This window comes from Lemur catta, chromosome 15, assembly GCF_020740605.2.
Source record: "Lemur catta isolate mLemCat1 chromosome 15, mLemCat1.pri, whole genome shotgun sequence".
NCBI classification, from domain to species: domain Eukaryota; kingdom Metazoa; phylum Chordata; class Mammalia; order Primates; family Lemuridae; genus Lemur; species Lemur catta.
The window spans coordinates 50,662,318-50,678,161 of record NC_059142.1 but is presented as its reverse complement, the minus strand read 5'-3'; the positions used below and the strand labels follow the sequence as shown (position 1 = coordinate 50,678,161).

General features: G+C 46.5%; 1 protein-coding gene across 2 annotated transcripts in view; it reads left to right on the top strand.

The window, feature by feature from the left end:
* The window catches only part of SLC39A11 (solute carrier family 39 member 11), a 356,160-nt gene that overhangs the window by 1,081 nt on the left and 339,235 nt on the right, over positions 1–15,844 (top strand). The window lies entirely within an intron of this gene.

Below are 15,844 nucleotides of genomic sequence, written 5' to 3'. Positions count from 1 at the left end.
GCTTCCGCCCCGCCCGGGCCATGTTTGTTTCCGGCTTCCTCTGCGCCGCCCGGGGGGCCGGGCAGGTGGCGGGCGGTGCGGGCCCTGCGCGGGGAGGGAACCCGGGCCGTTAGGTGAGGTCGCTAGGCCGACCGTGCCTCTGCCGAGCTGCCTGGATCACCGGGTGACCTGAAACCCCCCAGCGCCAGCGGAGCCTTCGCTGTTGGACGAGCTCCGCCGTGGAGTTCGCGGTGGGCATTAAGCCCTGCGGGCCGCAGGCGTGGCCCGAACCGCCGCCCTTCCCGCCCCGGCTGCGGCGGCGGGGGCGCGTTCGCGGCTGGCTGGCTGCGGCGATTGACCCAATGCGGTTTTAGAAAAAGAGAGTTTGAGTCCGTCTTCGTTCGTTGTAAAGGGTTGCTTCGCTGCCCCTGAAGGGGTACGTGAGCGCTTGTTTTGCTTGTTTCTCTTCAGTTGTTGATTTGTTCTTTGGGGTTTTCCATTTTGCTTCAGACCTGCATTTGGCCGCTACGGACGCTTCCCTGCCGTGGCCTTGCCTGGCGGCCCGCGGGGACCGTGCCCAAGGGGTGGGGGCTCCTGGGGTTGACCCAGCAATAATGCAATTTGGAGATTGTGGACTGTTTCTTCTAAGTAAGTCCAAGACCCTTCATTTAAGAAAAAAAAAATGTTTATGATGGAAGCTTTTACACCCAACACTAATATAGAAAAATGGCATGATGTGCCCACCGGCAGGTTCCACCCTTACTAACTCGTGCCCCACCTGCCACCTCCAGTATTTTGAGGCAAATCCCAGACATAAATAAGTTGAATCTGTAAATAAACGATTAATTTATGATATTCCAGTTGACCTCTCCATAGCCCCACGGTGTAGGGAGTATCATTCCCACTTTACAGATGGGTAAGTGGGGACCCGGAGAGGCAGATGGTTTTATTCAGTACAAATGTCCACGCGTGTCCTCAAAATTATCTCATTTGATATAAACATCAGCCCTGCAATTCCTAGTCTATGGATGACAAAAACCCAAAGTTTATTTGCGTGCCCAAATCACACAGCTAATAAGTAACCCCGTCAGATTTTTGAATTCCTGGCTCTCGCCCTTTTCTACTTTTTCACGTAATTTCCCGCAAATTCAGAGCGCCCCCTGATGGCAGGCCTACAATTTGCCGTCTCTGCAATCCCATTCTGCAGAGGACAAATATTGTTCAGCTGCTCAGCGTGTGCAGACTGTGTTTTCTATATTTGGAGAATTCATGTCAGCCTGGCAGGATCTTTTCCCCGGCACCCTTTGCAGCTACGATGCAAGCCTGTGGCCTGAGACTTTGAGTGTAGAGCTAGTGAAGAAGCAGGTGACAGTGAGATTTCATTTTGGTGCTGCAGCTCCTTGCTGGCAGTGGTGCTGGTGGCAGCTGTGGGCATCCACAGTGATGTCCTCACCAGAATCATCCTGTGGTGTGCTTTGACTGGGTTCTGAATGTTACGTTCCCTTCATTCCTTCCTGTCCCGTGAGCCTAGTTCCCCAGGTTTCCCAAAGAGTCTATGAGCTGTCCAATATCCTATTGATAAATTTTCTTTCTTGAAAAATCAATATCAGTTCTGTTGCTTGCCCTAGCTCTAACGGACACACACTCTGCTGAGCTTGCAGCTCCATGAGAATTTGGTTGAAGTCTTTCTAACAGGAAGGGGAGAAATGTCAACATGTTGGGTAGGGTCCAGGGGCCTGGAGCTTTGTATAAGATGATTTGCACTTGTGCACAGTACATGTAAGCTCCGGTGGAGAAAAGGCAAGCTGGCCAGCTGTCTCCACTGCGTCGAGTTTTGAAATCAGGGCATCCCCTGCATTTCCTCTGTATTTCCCTGGCTAAGTTCATCTTACTGGCCTGAAGATGCCACTGTTGCTCCTCTGCCTGCAGAACTGAGCACTGACAGAGGCTGTTACTAAACTTTCCTAGCCTAGAAACTGGAAAAGTTCCCAGGGCCCACAAGAAATGTGGCTTTGACACTTTACTCTCCACATTTCCTATCCTTGCCCCCTGCATCCTGGGAGCAGCGCTGTCCCTTTCTCCTTCTGCATATGAAAACCAGGGGAAAACTTCAGCAGCTGGACCAGGCAGAACAGGCACCATGCTGGGGACAGAGGGGACGGAGATGAGAACCTAGAGTCTTTTTTCTCAAGGTATTAGGAGGTACATGAATGAAAGAGACACCTTTTTGCTTTATTGACATAGTTTAGTTTTGGTTTAGGGATGATTATGTGTGTGTATTGTGTGATGACTCAATGTCAAGCTTTCTTCCTTTCACCTTAAATCCTGAGTTGTAGAATTTTAAACGTCAAATGTTTAAGCTCAAGAGATTATGTTCAGATCATCCTGGGGCCCTGAAAGCAAACCTAGGCATTCTGTCCGTAGTCATAGCACTGTATGCGAACTCCGAATGTATTACCTCTAGTTTTCACAGTAATTCTACGGCATAGATGGTATGGCACCCATTTTATAGACAAACCCAAGGCTCAGCAAGACCAAGCAACCTGCCTGAGATCACACAGCGAGTCAATGGCAGAGCCTGTCTTCAGATCCCCGTCAGTCCGATTCTAGCAGTCCTTGATCCTTCTACTTTGTCGCATTATTAGCTTCAAAGAACATTTCAATATGAAGAGACAGATGGTCCAAATGACTCTGAGAACCACTCAGACAGTACCCACACTGCTTCCTGCCCTCTGCCTAAGTGTGGGTCTCTGCAATTGTACAGTTTGGGGACCGAAGCTGGAGTGACATATGGGGTGGCCATGCCTGATAGCCAAGTGTTTGCATGCTGGAGGGCCATCTTTCAAAACCGGGGACATATTTTGACACTTTTATTTTCTCTAGCCGCATCAGTACTCTCTTATCTCATTGAGAACATCAAGGAGGCAGATTTCTCCTCACTTTTTAATAGAAATATAGAAAGCAAGCCAGAAAAATGCCTAAAATAGAAGGATTTTTGACAGATTTTTGCATATTTTTACAGATACCACAGGTTCTTCCTGTATGCAGTATGTGGTCTAGCATCTGAGAGCCCGGATCCGTTAGACCATGGCTCCCAGACCAAATGAGTCGATGAATATTTGGAAAATATGTCATGCATATATGTTACATAATCACAAAGTATCTTCAGAAAAGATGCATTGGAAAAGGCATAAGGGTCTTTTACCATCGATTGCCTAATAGCTGAAATAATAAAAGCAGTAAGACGGTTCTCACCCACATCACACCCACTCCCACCCTTGTTCCAATACCTCCTCTTTGATGTAAGTTGGGTGCATTTTTCGCGCATCAATATAGGAAAGGAAGAGTGAACCTGCTGAACCTTGTACCTGTACCCTGATGATGTGGGGAGGTGGGACATTCTCTGATAGAGTTAGGATGGATTGGGGGCTGGGCACAACCGGAGAAGAGATAATAAGTGGTTCCAAGACAAAATTACATAGGAAAATGAAAATAAGAAATTTATCTCTGGCTAAGCTAGGAGAGAAAGCAAGAAGGAAGAAAAAAGGAAAGGAGAGGAATCTGATCACAAATTAACAGAGGAGAAAAGAAAGGGAAATTTCATATAGTAAAGGACAGGCTGTGTCCATTAAAGTAATGTCAGGGCCGGGCAGGAGGTTGAATTCCACACTATCGCCTGGTGGGATCCGTGGGATCCAGACGTTTGGTGTTTACTCTTGGCTGGGATGCCAGCGGGGTCAAGAGAGCCCTGATGCAGTTGCCTTGACATCTTATCTTTATGGCAGTGTTTATCAGCTTGTGTCTACTGGAGGTGACATTTGTGGCAGAAGGGGTGGTTATTTGACTTAACTGTTTGCAGATACCTGAGACTCTGCCTTCAACAAACAGCCAGGCAGGCCTCACACCTGAGAGGGAGCCTGCCTGTCTGGGCTCCCACGCCCCCCACACCCTGACTCACAAGGGCAGTAGCCAAGTTCACACTCCAGACTTTACGTCCTTCACTGGTGTGTCTTTCGTACCTCCCGTTCCGTGCGGGATGCTATGGGGAATGCGAAAGGTATCTGATTGAAGGTGAGTGTTCTGTAACAAGCTCATACTTCTTTTCAGACTTCCCCACCGTTCCACCCCAGCAGATGAGTTTTTCTCATATGTGTTGGGAAAACAGATATCAGGCAGGAGCGTTTTCATATTCTCTCCATGAAATCTACCAACCTGCCTGACGATGCACTCACACCTCCTACCCTCTCTCCTGCTGCATGGGACAAGGGCTGCTCCTCCACGCTCTCCATTTGATCTCTGGTTCCTGCCTTTCCCGCCTCTCAAGGACCTGGCTTCCTTCCCTCCTGGATCTTTGTCATTATCTTAAAAATATTCTCTAGTGTGTCTCAGCTTATAAAAACACTCCGTCGTCTCTTGTCTACTCTGCTCACAGCACTGAAGCATCTTGGCCTTTGGTAATAGCTGCCTCCGCAAGTCACCTCCTGTTCTCTTCCCTACCTGCCACTAGTAGGCCCCCTGGCATCACCCTCCATCTGCTGAAAGGCCTCCTCTCAACCTTGCTGATCTCAGTTCTGGGCCTTTCTGCAAAGTTGGGCATAGCTGTTCTGCCCCTGTTGACTTTTTTTCTCTCTCTCTCCCTTTTGTGTGTTGTTTTTTGTTTGTTTGTTTGTTTTTTGAGACAGAGTCTCACTCTGTTGCCCGGGCTAGAGTGCCATGGCGGCAGCCCAGCTCACAGCAACCTCCAACTCCTGGGCTCAAGCAATCCTCCTGCCTCAGCCTCCCAAGTAACTGGGACTACAGGCACACACCACCACGCCCAGCTAATTTTTCTACCATTTAGCAGAGACGGGGTCTCACTCTTGCTCAGGCTGGTCGCGAACTCCTGAGCTCAAGCAATCCTCCCACCTTGGCCTCCCAGAGCGCTAGGATTACAGGCACATGGCCAATGCTCTTTTTCCTGTGGACATTTGTGATGTGCTTCAGTGGCTTTCTGCCACCTCCCTAGGCAGTTTTGTCACCCATTCTTGGTGACTTTTCTTCCCTCACGTGACCACTGGTGTTGGACAGCCCAGGCTCCAGCCCTAGCACCAGTCCCTTCTCGGTCCGCATCCCCTATCTAGGGGAGCTCATCCTCCTCGTGGCCATAAGGGTTAGAGGGTCACTACAGGGGCTCAGGTAGACATTGTGATGGCAGCAGAAATGAAGAGAAGGAACTGCTGTTTGCAGATGACTCCTACGTTGGTTCCTCCAGCCCTGAGCTCCTGCTGTGTACATCTAGCCACCTCCGGAGAATGTCCGCTTGGACATCTAAGAGACATCTCAAAATGGCAACTCTCTTCTCGGTACCCACTCCCAGGCTCCCCCTACTCCAAGTCATCCCTATCCCAGGAAATGGTGCCACCCAGTTATTGATGGCTAAAACTCAGGAATAATCCTCTGTCTCTTTCTCTCACCCCTCACACCCAATCCTTTTACGAGCCCTGGAGGCTCTTCCTCCAAAACAGAGATCGATGAACTTTTGCTGTCAAGAGCCAGATAGTAAAGGGACCACCCCTGTGTTCTTTGTCACAACTGTGCAGCAAGGCCATTCTAGCACAAGAGCAGCAATAGATAATACGTGAGCAGAGGGGTGTGGCCATGTACCGTGCGTGAGGCTTTACAGTCGTCCCTCGGTACCCATGGGGGATTGGTTCCTGGACCCCTGCATATACCCAAATCTGAAAATACCCAAGTCCCCCAGTCTGCCCTGCAGAACTGTGCGTTTGAAAAGTGGGCCCTTTGTATAGGTGAGTTTCACATCCCAAGAATACCGTAGTGTTGATCCACATTTGGTTGAAAAATATCTTTGTATAAGTGGACCCTTGCAGTTCAAACCCATGGTGCTCGAGGGGCAACTGTATTTGCAAAAACGGGCAAAGGGCCAGTGTGAGCTCAGGGGCCACGTTTGCTAATCACTGCTCTTTTTCCATCTTCACCATCCAAGCCACCAGTTTCTCCTCTGAGCCACTTGAGTTACCTTCTAATTCCCCCGTTTCTACTCCACTGCCTCTAGTTCACACTCCTCACCGCAAAAGCCGGCTGAATCTTTTCAAAGTGGAAACCAGGTCTTGTGTATCCTGTGCTTATAGCCTCCAATGGCTGCCCATCCCTCTGGGCCAGACACAAACTCCTATCAAAGACCTCCAGTCCCTGCATGGCCTGACCCGTCTCACCCCACCCTGCTCCTCCCTCGCTCTCCTCCCGCCCCCCTGGTCTCTCTGCTCCATAATCAAGGCTCTGCTCCCTCCTTTCTGAGTCTGTTGCTCTTGCTCTTTCTTCTGCCTGATCTTCGCGTGGTGGTCACCTCCTCTGAGGAGCCTGCCTGGACCACCCCAGTCTAAAGTAGCAAAAGCCAATATTAACAACAGCTTGCTACATGTCAGCCACTGGTATAAGCCTTGAATATGAACTACCTTATTCAATTCTCACAAAACCCCCCTCCTAGCTAGATCCTGTTCTTATCTCCACTTTACCAAGGAGGAAATTGGAGCCCAGGGAGGTTATGTAATTTCCAAATCATTAAGGAAGTAGCAGAGCTGAGACACACACCAGATGTCTGGCTCTCAGACCCATGCCTTTAGCCACTACTCTTTACTGTTTATGTATTTTCATCACAGCACTTGTCACTGCACTGAAATCACATCTTTGTCTATTTGTGTATTTGTTTACTGGGGGTCTCTCCCACAACAAGGAGCAGAGACCTGCTCTCTCTTTTGTCTCATTGACTTTCCAGCTTCCAGAAGAATCTCTAGCATGCAGCAGACACTCAATATTTGTCAAGGAATAATAGTTTAGCTTCGTAATAAAGTAATGTATTGATATGCTAACAAATCTATAACTATTCAAACTACACCTTACACTGTAATTTATAAATGAGAAAAAGAAAATGACCAGATTCATTTACGCTAATTTCAGAAATGTTGAATTCATTCATGTTCCTATATGACATCAGCCCTCCCCTCACCCCCAGCTTTCAAATGTTCCTTATGGATTAGAAAAGCCTCCTGTCAATTTTAACCCTCCTACTCTGTTATTCCTTTACTTAGTCTCTGGGCACCTCATCCATCTCTTGCTGGTTCTCTTGTACCTGCCCACACCTCTGTCTGTAGCTCCTTCATTGCATTCATTTCAGTTGAGGGCATACCCTTTTGAGTGTGCCCTCTGCTTCCAGCTGGACCCGTGATCGATGCAGATGGTGACAGGCCCAGGATGAAGGGCACACTCCTCTCTCTGGTGAGCAGCCTGGAGGAAGAAGGAAAAGAACTCAATGATTTGTAACATACCATGAACCGCTAATTTGCAGAATGTTTTGGCAAGATGAAGCTCTGTTCAGGGAGGTCAGAGATTATCCCTGATCCATGCTGATGGAGACCAAAGTATAGTCAGGCTCAGGAGAGGAGCAAAGTCCTTTAGCCAGAAAGGAGCACTCCTTGTGCAGACAGAAAGCGTGTGCCACCATATCCGGCAGTCACATACTTGCATTCTCTTTCCTGCACCCCAACTTGCTTTCATCTGCATCACATGACCTGCTTTGTTAGTGCCTGCCAAGCTTCCCACTAATGGCAGAATCAGAAGCTGTGGTTTAATATTAGCAATTGCGGAAGATGGTCAGCTATCTAACAACCAAAAAATTTATGGTCTTCTTTTGCTCTGATTAAAGGTAAGGGAAACCTAATATTTACTGGGCATCTCTATATGTCTGATAATGTGACAAATCCTTTGAAATATTTTCTTTCATCCAACGTTTACAAAATACAGTGAGGTGTGTGGTGTTATTCCTGTTTTGCAAATGAGGAAGTGTGGTCTCTGGAAGACCGGGCACTTGCTCAAGGTCACACCTTGCATGGGTGGCTGTGCTAGTTGGAGAAGTGGTTAGGAGCATGGGTTCTGGGCAAGTGATGCAAGTATGCCATGCCTCAGTTTGCTCATCTGAAGAACGGGTGTAGTTATAGCACCTACTTCAGGGGGCTCTTTTGGAAATTGAATGAGATGATACGTACAGTGCTTAAAACAGGGCTTGGTACCTAGTGGTGAACAGCTCATTTCTTTTCTGATTTTAGCAGTCTAACTCACTGTCTTTTAAGCAACTGGAAATTTGTTATGTTTTGGATTTAAGTGAAAGGAAACTGAGAAGATGATAAGTTGTTTTCTTTGATCTAATTTCTAAACTCTTGGCATTTCTCCGTAGGCAGTTTTGCTATCACCGAGACCTGGTGTGTTTTCTTGGCATTTTTAGAGTAGTCCTTTCATCACCTGCTTCACGCTGACTTCAATTGCCATTCTATTGCACCTTGGCTGTAAAATCTGGAAGAAATCGTATAGGCCGTTAAAAATCAGTCTGTGGACAAAATGGGACTCACCAGTAGTAGCCTATTGTCAAGCTTTTTCCTTTTTCTTTTTTCCTCTTTTGCTCCCAGATAAATTATTGCCAAGACCTTGGTAATATCTAGACAACTTTTATAGGCTTTTTGTTGGGCTTAAAGTTTTAAATCAAACTGTAAAAATTTTAAGTCCGTTTCTAGTACAGGATTTTAGGGAACTTGAAAAGCGTGGCTGTGTCACTTAGGACTCTGGCCCATTTTTCTGAGAATTTGGGCCCTTTTCAGAGGTAAGTGGGGACACAGGTGAGGTCACATAGCTGGTCTAATGAACAAATTCCAGTCTGAGTCACTTTTGATTGAGAATGATTTCATGGGAAGGTAGTTCATAAAACAGTACACTTGTACATTTCTAAAAAAGCAAGTCACTAAAAAGAAATGTTTGCCTCTTGTTTTCTAGTATTAGGATTATATAATCACTTTTCTCAGCAAATCTGGAGGTAAATGTATCTGACAGAGAAACACACACAATCACAAAGGTTCATTAAAATTAGCAAATGCAGTTTTAACTATTTCATCAGAATACTGGACATGCAGAGAAGACACATTAGCAAGAATAATCATCTTCAAAATACCATAAAAATAATAAAAATTCTAGCTGTGCACTGGCTGCACACTTGGTCTTAACATATTAAAGACATCAATTACTACCCATAATTGAAACTGTGTTTGCAGTCAGGGCTGCTGACAGCTTTTCCTGCATGTCTTAGGCTTCCTCGTATCCATAGAACGTGGAAGGAAGAAAATTCCATTTGGCCTTCAAAGACAAGGGTGGAAAGGAGCCCAAAGGCTTGGTTTCTTTGTCTCTACCTCCTTCATGAAAAGAAGGCAACAATGTCAGCGTCACTCAAAAGGACAGAGAGGGGAGGTACCGTGTGGGAGCCGTGTAGAAGGAGTATTCAGTCTCCTTGGATCATGACTGATCTACTGTTTATAAAAATCTGCTGTTGCTTGTTGGCGAGTGACAGCCAAAGAGTGATGGATACATTAACTAGGAAAGAAAGAGTAGGGAGACTTCAGGAAAAATGTGCTGTACATGTTGCTTTAGCTTGTGATGAGTTCTAAAAGTCATCCCCATGTACTCCACACACTGTTCTGTACTGATGAGGCGGCTCTCAGGATGTTGGAACCTTGAATGGAGACTTGTCCTGGGGAAAAGGATTTCTAGAGTATCCTGGGCAGTTGAATTGTCTGCTGTTACTTTCATTGGAATCACATAGAGTGAGCCTGGCAGCCGCTCCTGGGACCTCATGGGCTGGCTCCGTGCCCCTCCAAGTTGGAACAGATGGGAGACCAGTCATCCCTAGCTGTCCTTCTAACTGGGAACCTTTTTCTCCTGCTCAGCCCCGTGTTAAACCGCGTCCGTCGGAGGGCAGGCAGTGACCAAAAGGAGAGCGAGACGGAGAAAAAGAATGAGACCTGGCTCTGGGCCATCGACCCCCAGGATTAAATGCCTCTGCCGACTCTTTCCCTAGAAATGGGTTCCCAACTACATTTTCTGAAAAGGAAGTGTCCCTTTCTGGTTATTTAAAAAGGGCACTGTGGAATTCTCAAAAAGAGAAGGCATTTAAAAAATTTAAATATAAAATATTAAAGAACACTGTTTCGAAAGACAGGCAGCGGGTATAGTTAAAGGAAACAGACTCTGATGTGCTCAATTTTAAACACGTGAGACTCCCCGCTCAGCCGGTCTCCTGTTTGGACTTCACCTAGAGTGCCTGGGCCTCCACTGACCTTGACACTCAAAAGAGGAAGCTGACCCCTGAAAACAGACTTGCCTCATCAGTGCCTCGCTTTGGTCCTTCTCCAGCAATTAGGATTTACTTTATTTCTCCTGGAGGCAGTAAGGAAGCCCTCAAAAATCCCAAACCCTCTAAATGCCCATTTTCATGTCTGTGCGATAGCCCAGAGCCACACTGCTGGTAGCAAACCAGGTTTTGTGTCTGCTCAGCTGGACTAGAAATGTTCCGTTTAAAGCCAAGAACGGATGAGTCTCCCTGGCTGCAAAGACAGCCCCTCACAGAGGCCACATGGTGTGGCTGAGGATGCTTTTCTGCCACCTTTGAGCTGATAAGCCCTTGGATGTAGGAGAAAGCAAAATGTGGCCGCATGAAGGTGCCGAGGAGAAAAGTGGAGCAGCTCTGGTCTATTGCCTCCGGAGCCCGAACACCTGGGATTTGGGGAGAGAGAGCGTTAGGAGACTAATTTCATCTGCCAAAAAGCATTTAAGCTGAAGCCAAATAAAGTAAGTCTTCTTTCAGTCCAAGCCTTTGCTCCACGAGCATCTAGCACGCCAGGCTGGCAGTGCGGCTGAAGCGAGGCTAGCTTTAATTAATCTCCAGAATGAACCCCGGAGATCAGACTTCTGTTCATCAAAGAAGGATATGACAGTGCTCTCTCCCCATCACGTACTGGCAGGGCCTTAGAAAGCAAACAAGATGAGCTGATACCGATACCCCGCGCCATGGAAATGGATCACTGCAGGGCAGCGGACAAGGGGAGATGTCTTTCTGTTTACGAGACTCTTTTGTGGGGGTGTCCTCACAGGTAAGGACGAGAGCTGCAGTTCGTTTTCTCAGTGACTGAGTGTCACAGCTTCCCCAAAGTGTTCAGCCTTAGATTTGTATTAAGAAGTATGGAGGGGGCAGGCACGGTGGTGCGCACCTGTAGTCCAGAGGCCGAGGCAGGATGATCGCTTGAAGCCCAGGAGTTGGATTCCAGCCTGGGCAACATAGTAAGACCCCATCTCAAAAAACAAAACAAAACAAACAAGAAGCGTGGGGGTGAGGAGAAGAAGAAATGTCTGTTAAGATGCTGTCCTTGATGAGAATCAATTTAAAAATTATTTTCAGTGATTTTTTTCTTCAAAGAAATTGTGTTTCTTATGCAAAATTATTGCTGTTAGCAGTACATGTGCTTTAAGTTGGTTGACTGTGGGGATGATTTGTAGGAAGCCATTCACATCCTTTTGCCAACTGTATTTTTTTTTTAAATTGCGGCAGCCTGTTAGAGCAGGGACAGCTGGCTGGAGCCAGGCACGCAGTCTGTGATCTCACACAGAAGCCTCTGGGCAAAAAATTAGCTCATGCACAATGTCCCTCTCCCTGTTGTGACATTAGCCAAGAAAAAAATGACCGAATAGCCATGGACTTGAAATGAGTTCGTCAAATTGCAGTTATCTCCCTCCATTTAAAGCTGTTGGAGAATCTCTACGTTGGAAGTCCCGCCTAAGTTATATAGAATGTGTATTGTGTACACACGTGTCACACACATGCCTCTCACATGTGCGTGTGCATTACATGTGTGCCTCACGTGTGCACATACACACCACACACATGTGAGTGTCCTTCACATGCATGACACGTGTGCTCCATTGCGGCACCCATATGCATGTGCGCCACGTGTAGTGTGTGTGTGCATGTGTTTGGGAGCACAGACTGAAGTGCAAGTGCAAGTTGAGGACAGCCTGAGAGCCTCAGAGCATGGTCCACGTCTCCTGAGAAGTGCGATGCTGGTTAGTGTGAAGAAAACAGCTGAGCCTTGGCTGTGTTGTAGGAGAACCATTTGGGTTCCTTGTTAAAAAAGTCATCCGCATGAGAAAAACATCAGCTGTGAACACCTTCCTTTACCTGGGGACAGGAACCCTCCCAGAACTGGTACCCCAGCCACCTGGGGGCGCAGAGGAAGTGCTGCCCCTTTGCTGTACCTGGGGGGTTGACAGGTAGTCCCACAGGGGTGACTGTGGGCCTTCCTCTCTTGAGACTGGTAATTTTCCTTCAAGGTCCCTGTACTGGACTTTGTAATCTATTCTTTGTAAGGACGCAGGATAACTGTGTCTCCCTCTGTGCCCAGGGCTAAAACAGTCTTATCTGGTGGACTCCAGCAGCCCCTAGGGCTGGGTTCGCCCCTGGGCCCCCTTTCTCTCTTCAGTGACTCTCACTGCAAAGGGGCCTTCTCTATGCCTTAAGCACCTGGAGGCCCCTGTGGCTGAGTAATTGGAGTGGACGAGGCCGTGGGAGCCGCTTCTGACTCCTTTGTAGGCGGGCCTTGCATCACAATCCTTAGCAGGCTTCTCTGGAGGACAGGGCGATTTTATCTGCAGCTGGCACATTCCTTTCCTGCTTCCCACCCTAACAGGCTCAGAAACGGAAATGAGCCACCTCTCCCCACCGGACACTGGTATCCACACCAAGAGGTGTCCTTTCCTCCCGCTGGCCTGTCCCTTTGATAACGCCAGGAGAGACAGAGATGAAAAGTGAAACTCCCTCCCCACCCACCTGAAGCCCAGTCTGTGTCTTCAGCTCTGTGGTGCCTGAAAGCTTTGTCCAGCAGGAGGCGGGTGCTCCCTGAGCTGGGCGATCAAACCACAGCATTTCATTTTAATGATATCATGCTCACTTTTAATCTTAGGAGAATCAATACGGCTTTATAGTCTGCTTGGTTAAGTCTTGGTTAATATTTAGCTCTGTTTTTAAGCATAGTCCAAATACACACAACCTGGACAGCTAAAGGGGAAAACTAGATCATCCACCCGTGTTCAGTCACTGCTGAGTTGAGGGAAGGGGTGGGTCATCCTTGAGAGCGAGTTGGGGGGTGTGAGAGGTGTGAAATCTTGTCCCTGAGATGTCATTCTCAACCCTAACGTCCCCCCAAATAGGGTAGCAACGGCTATAAAAGCTTTGGAGCTATAAGTAGAATACAGTCCCCAGAGCCTGCTTTCTAGATGAGCTGCTGGAAAAAAATTAGAGAATCTGCCTATGGGAGTGTTGCCAGAAATTCAGATATTAGAAGCAAAACAAGCACTTAGGTAAAGATTTGCTCTGATAGAGCATTTGATGGGGAAATTCGGTGTTTTTGAATCTGGCAAAAAATGTAGATGAGACAAGTGATTGATTATAAGTCATTACTTACAAGCGCACCTGCTTGGCCTGGCAGCTCTTGTGATTCTTAGGATGGCACGTTCGGAAACACTAATCAGACCTTCCTGACCACCTAGGGAAACTTTCGATGATTCTCTTGCCACCTTTCTTTAGCCAGGCCAAAGTTCATGCCTGCCTTCGCCTGTACTCACTGTCTTCCTTGAATAGTCACATTTGGAGCTGATTAGGAACATGTATCTTGACAGCCCTTTACTCCCTCCTATCCTCGTGATCAGACTATACACTTTTCCAGCGTGATGCTCCTGATCTCGGGCAGCTGGGCCTGCAAGCTTCAGCAGGCAACACTTGCATCCTGTCACGGAGAGGTTACATTTGTGTAAGCAAATAGACTCCAGTTCACTACCAGCTCTGGAAGCCTTGTCCAGCAGCTCACGTTTTCCTTTCCACATGCCCTGTCACCGTCCAGTGTCCTTCTGTCTTCCAGACTGCTCCAAGGTATGACATGAACACCACCGAAATTTCATCTCCATGTCCCATGTTACCCGACCGTCTGTATTACTGAAACACAAGCCAACATCATTCAACACCGGCTACAACGTCATATCATTTTTCCCAAGACCATTCTCACGAAGTGCACTTAGGCTTAATCAGTTCTGAGCTACCCCTGCTAACTAAGGTCGGCAGTAGCTTGCATAACCCAAATGATCAGATGTCCTCAAATCAATGGGTGCCTTACTGTTTATTCCCTTCCAGCAGATTTATCTTCATCATGAAATGTTGAGTAGAGGCTAAGATTAAATTTTTGAATTAAAATTGCATTAACCTTTAAATTCAAATGTTCATTCCCTTTTTTTTAGATCAAAGAAAACAACCAGAGCGCATCATCCTTGAAATAGATATTTCAAAAAGTGGAGAATACCTTTCCATATGGTAGAAAGCTAACTGCTTATTTGGATGGAATTATAACATCAGTTTTAAAGGCCTGGTCTTTTAGGCTTAGAATGATTTTCCAGCCAATGAGTACCCACCCCCTGGGTATGCATTTTCTTCTGTGGTTGTAGATGGCTGCTTTGGAACCCAGCCCCTTTGGAGGCAGTTTCTCTGGTCACAGGGGCATGGGTACTATGGAATTAGTCTTACCTGCCTTGAAATTATTCCTACCAGTTCTTAGTCCCTTAGAATCATTTCCCTAAGTAAATATCAGCATTTACTCAAAGACTCTGGAATATCTCATATCAGAGTAATCGTAGTGTCTAAAGTATTTCCTTCTGAACCTTTCCTTGTTTTTATTTTATTTTATTTTTTTAAAAAGAGGCCATACTCCAATAGATGTGGCTGCGGGGAAGCCCCGAGCTGACCTCGTAGCTGACCTTGCCTTTAGTAGTGCTGTGGGGGTTTACTGCATGCATTTTTTTTGCAACAACTTTTCCTACAGTCTTGTTTTATAATTTGTACCTCTTTTTATTTTTGCATGGATTTGTTTATCCTATTCTAAATCTTTTTTTTAAGATATAAAAGTTAAAAAAGTTTATTTTAACCTTTAAAAGGACAGAGAGAATGTGTGAGTGTGTGAGGGAGGGAGAGAAAAAGAAGGGCTGGGAGTTAGCAGGGAGACCACCTGGCATCCCGAAGAAAGACAGGGGAGTATCTTACATCTTACTGAACATATTTTTCTAAGCCACAGTAAATACTTCTGAGAATGACGTGGTGTGAATTCTGTAGAATAAAGGCACCGCATTTACAATGATAGCCACAGGTGGAGCACTTAGTCATTCCGACTGTCACACGGCCCCTGCTTAGGGAGCCAGAAGAGGAAGCTTATTTTTAAATATGGTAAAATCTATATGTGAGACGCTAACAGTGATGCTTTCATATACAACCCAGAGACGATGGCATCCTTGCAAACACCCGAGTATATATGTCTTCATAATTCTGGAAACTGTGATCAATCAATGAAATGAACATTGTCTCTTTTCTTATTGCTTGTACATGACAGTTTTGAGGACAAAAAATGCTACTTTATGATGTAAGGTGCCTATCTACAGCAGTCCTTGAGGGATAGCCCTGAGTCTGTGGCGTTAAAGATATGACACTCAGTCTGTATACAGTCGGCGAGGATGGTGACACAGCAATCCCTGTGAAGGATGGCGCTCCCTCCAACACTCACACTGCACCCCTGCATGCCACACATTCACTGTCTCGTGCACGGGCTTATGTTTGTGAACACTGTGCTCGGGTCTTCAGGACACATGCTGATCTTCTTAATGTCCAGCTTTGTATAAAATCCTCAAAAAGCCCCTTTGAGGAATTGTTGAATTACATTTCCTCTTTCTTTCATTAGGAAGCTATGTCTGGCATTAAAAAAAAAACAAAACAGTAACAATTTCATGGTTTCTCATAAAGGTGTAATTTTGCTTCACACTTATTCATTTATTTTCATAGTGGGGAGAATAGCATTGTTTCCCCACAAGAATCATAATCCATTTTGGCCTTTCATGTTAGTGATTTCTCCCCTGTGAACCCCTAAGAAAAACTAAAGCAATTTGAGAAGGAAACAATGCAATTTTA